Raw genomic sequence first — 3,641 nt, 5'->3', positions numbered from 1 at the left:
TGCTTTTGTCTTTTTCGAAACTTTAACTTTATCTCTGAATCAACACAACTTGTGTTAGCCATTTTACGAACCGTACAGAGCCACGCATTGCGTTCGCATTGCGCACAAGTAAACTTTTGCATAATTTACTATGACCGAGAAGAGTCTGGGCCCTCTTGCACCAGGAGAAACGTATTTGCTCTTAAAACTAATGACGACTGCTTGTCCAAGTCCTGTGTGGTTCAGCGGTTAGTTACAGAAAAGAGCTCGATACTAAGGGATGTCAGAGGTACCCGGTTCAAGTCTCAGTAAGTGCAGTTCAAAGCGATTTCTTTCTCTCATGTACACATTGTAGTACATTGTACACAGAGTAGTGGTAGGTATGACAAATGGATCAGGGGATGGATGATTAAGACAGATAGAGGCAGACAGAAAGAAAGTAAGAAAAGAAAGGGAGAGAGTAGAGAGGAAAGTGGGAGGGGGGAAAGGTGTTTTTTTTTTTTTTTTTTTTGTTTTCAACCCCCCTAAAAAACCATGCACCTTTTTTACAACCACACCCCATAAAGAAAATCCCTTTTAAAACAGTTGATAAATAACCTAGGTTAATTAATTTCACCTAGTTTGATTTAAATTTACCTAGTTTGATTTAAATGGCCCTGAATTTAATTTCAACCTGTAACATACGCATGTATGAAAATGATGTGTATTCTGCATTTTCAAAGTATGTGCGAGAAGCTGCAAGTGGAAGAAGGAGTGCAATCACTCTTGGCAGCATTCTACAATTTGTAACAGGGCTGGATGAAGAACCACTCCTTGGATTTTAGCTACAACCTAGTATTCAATTTGTTGCTGTAAATAAAGAGCTGAATTGGTCCTTTGTCCCAAAAGCTAACTCATGTAGTAAAACAATGTTTTTACCAAGGGGTTCCCATTGCCAATATGTTATTTGGCCTTATTTTTGTAATTCTAGGTGTTCTTGCAGCAAATCAATTTCCTTGCTTGTTACTTGCATTCACAGAAGTGTCAATACTGAGTTTTGGACTCGAACCAGTTGATATTGTCAACCATTGTTGAACTGAAAGAGATGTCAGATTTCCCTTGTTATTGATGTCACATGCCAAATAACTTATTGGCAGTAAGATGACGTTATGATTCCCGAAAAAAAAAGATTCTTTTGGGACTTGGAAAGACATTTTTGAAACCGAAAAAGCGTCTTTCTTTTATTGACTTTTAAATCCGTACATCTTGAGTGTCTAAAAACTAAAGAACCTTACGTTGGGCCTATAAGTTACTGTGTAATTTGGTGCCATATTGTTGCAGTTTTGGCGGGTTTTGTCCTATATTCCAATATTTTTGGACCCCTAAAGCGCTTGACACCCTGAACATGCGTATTTTTAGCTTAATCCTTATGTGGATTAACAGCTGGGTTTTGAGGATGTTCCAGCCATAGGGATGGGGCTGCCTGGCAACAATGGAAACCCCCATTGTAATAAGACTAATCTTTAAGCCTTGTCAACAACAATAAGTACAAATACTAACATGCATCTGCTTTTTGCAGTCTGACCTTACATTTACACTGACGTATAAATGGAGTTTTCTTAAAAATGCCTATCTGAGGGGATGCAATGTAAAGCTCTTTCCACACTAGGAAACATAAACAATGTGTTACCAGTTTATCCAGGTCTGTGTGGACAGGGTCTGAGAATGTAGTAACTTAATATAATGCCCCTATGTGGTAACACTTCGATAAGTGCAGTATTTTGCTGTCTCAGGGAGATCTAATCATATGCCAGGTCCATTATATCCCTGACCAGGTCAAGGGCTTGAATGTAAATATCAATACCCAGTTGTGTGGCCTGCATTTGAGGGTCAACGACATCGATCACATAGGACTCTATTGGCTGCCTATTATCCAAAGTGATTGGTTCAACAACAATGTTGTTATCGTCTTCCGAAGGAGAGGGGCCCTCTAGATCACATCCATATAGTTATGAATATAGTTATAGTTATCATCTGGCTCTCCATCGACATCCCCATAAGCAAGGGGATTATTAGCATGCATCATGCCATTCATCCACATTTGATATGGGGTCCAGTTACCCTCAGTACTAACTGCATGATTGTTGAAAGCTTCAGAAAATTCATTCAGGGAATTGTTGATTCTGGGGATAGAAATAGTATGCAAAGTGAAAAGCTGTGTGGGATCCTACACATTAAGAAGCCCTGATGATTCCATTGCAGAAAAAGTACAGTTATACAGGTGACAAACACATCGGTAGACCTCTCTCCAGAGACGCTCGATCCTCTGATTGTGAGTCGAGGGACCAGCAATGAAACTTGCTCTTCCTTCTCCTCGAAATTGTACCATTGCATTACAAACAAGGACGTTTTCAACTCCCCTATCAATTCTGATCCTCGATGGCCAACGCTCACCATCTTTGTTGACTGCATCTAAAAACAGGTCAAGCACTGTCTCTGCCAGGTTATTTGAATTACACTTTAAATATATTATACGCCTCGAAAACCCATCTATACAACCGTGAATGACGAGCTTCCAGCGTATTAACGATTGGTGCCCATCTAGGTGCCACAATGAATTGGGCCATGGTACCTGGTATACCCTTCGTGAAACAAGAATTCCCCATCTCAAGGCCCTGTTTTGTGGGTCCAATTGAGGTAGACATTCCCTTACTCTTCTTCTTTGCACTCTCAAACCCAGGGATCTCAAATAACCCGTCATATACACTTGTCCACTTGTTGTTCCATGTTCACGTATATAATCTCGTACTAATTCGTCTAACTCCTCATCAGCCAGTTTACTAAACGACCTGAAATCTTCTAAACCATAATCTTTGATCCTCCTTGATATAGTCCAACGAGATACTCCCAACATCTCCGCAATTCTAGTGTAAGTAAAGCCCAAACCCAAGAGGTCTTCAAGGAGCTCTTCAGGGATGTCGAAAACTGGTTTACTGGGCTCATCACTTTTTAGCCTGGCACAAACATTCTTTGCCACTGAGGTTGGAGACAGATGCTGTGGCTAAACATTGCTGCAGGGCGGATAAAACATCACTGAAAACAGATGAGAGATTGTCTAAGGTTTCTTTGTCATAAGCGTTAATATTCGAACTGCTGTCTCGGAGAGTACAGAGCAAACTCACCGTTTGATCAACAACAACAATATGCTGCTCCACAATTTCGTTATCTACGTTTGACTGGGAAATCTGGTCAGTTCTCTGAAGGATCGAGGAAAGAAACCTTTCCAAGTCAGACTCCACATCGAATTCGAGCCTTGTGTCATCATTTTCATAGGCTGCCATTTCCGTAATCGGCATTGCCGCCATGTTTGTAACAAGCAATGCTACGCGTGGAATGGATGCACAGGTAAGGGACTATATACAGTCCTGCGAGACATGTCTTTCCACCGGTTCCAAGCAGCAAAAGAAAACGATGATACCTCATGAAGTAAAAAACCACCCCTGGTCCAAGGTTGGCCTTAATTGATCTCTTTGACTTCAATCAGCGAACATATTTAGTAACTGTAGACTATTACTCAAATTTCTTTAAGGTAGACTACCTCCAATGCACAACCTCAAAGGATGTCATCCATAAAGTGAAGGCACACTTTGCACGCTACGGCATCCCGGACACGGTCATGTCGG

General features: G+C 40.9%; 1 pseudogene; it reads right to left on the bottom strand.

Moving 5' to 3' along the window:
- Positions 1-1,757: 1,757 nt before the first annotated feature.
- On the bottom strand, positions 1,758-3,323 carry LOC137987238 (uncharacterized; annotated as a pseudogene).
- Positions 3,324-3,641: the final 318 nt, after the last annotated feature.

The sequence above is a fragment of the Montipora foliosa genome, unplaced genomic scaffold, assembly GCF_036669935.1.
Source record: "Montipora foliosa isolate CH-2021 unplaced genomic scaffold, ASM3666993v2 scaffold_320, whole genome shotgun sequence".
NCBI lineage: Eukaryota > Metazoa > Cnidaria > Anthozoa > Scleractinia > Acroporidae > Montipora > Montipora foliosa.
This window is presented reverse-complemented; position numbering and strand designations above follow the sequence as displayed.